Here is an 865-nt window from a genome sequence, read left to right on the forward strand (position 1 = left end):
GACACCCTAACCACTAAGCCACGCGCCTCCACGATGAGCGAGTTACTACACGATTAATTGATCTGCTAGAATTAACAGCAAAATCTTCCGACTTAAACGTCTCAACAAAACATATACAATGTACCATGTAAATCCAGATATACAAAAGGGTGTGATGGTCACAGGTGGAATGGTTCTGAACATAAATCGAATCGATCTCAAGACAAACTGCAACATCAACACCTTGAAGTACATAGATCACATTGTTTCCCTCAACCCCCTTACTGTTCTTGTGCGATCTCACGCAACCGCTTCCAAATAAGCTTATTCAGTGTCTGTTTCCTGTCATCTGAACTTCATTTCAACTCATAAACCTAGGGTTAAACATTGTACTCATACGTGTCTTATCTCCACCCGGAAATCAGCCACTCTCCTACCCACAACTTTTACATACATGCATTTATAGAAGTTTAAAATGGGGCATTAAATGCATCAACCTCTGTGGGAGGCCCTTGAAACGTCAGGTGCACAATTCCGCTTCGTTCTACTCATAATAAGAAAGAAAATTACACAAATACAAACAAATGTGTATATTTATGGAAAACTATAGCATTGTACGTCTACTAAGGAAGTAACATTATAGAGGTTTGTAAATGAGAGACTGAGTGACAAAAATAGACGGAGAGAGGGAACGGAAAAGAGAGAACGAAAGAGAGAGAGAGGGGCAGAGGTGAAGAGAAGGGGGAGAGGTGAAGAGAAGGGGGAGAGGTGGAGAGAAGGGGGAGAGGTGGAGAGAAGGGGAGAGAGAGATGGAGTTTGAGAAAAAGGCGTGGCTTAAAGTTAATTGGAGTTTGGGAAGATATTTTAATTGCTTAAGAAGCGGCGG

The sequence above is a fragment of the Octopus bimaculoides genome, chromosome 12, assembly GCF_001194135.2.
Source record: "Octopus bimaculoides isolate UCB-OBI-ISO-001 chromosome 12, ASM119413v2, whole genome shotgun sequence".
NCBI classification, from domain to species: Eukaryota; Metazoa; Mollusca; class Cephalopoda; order Octopoda; family Octopodidae; genus Octopus; species Octopus bimaculoides.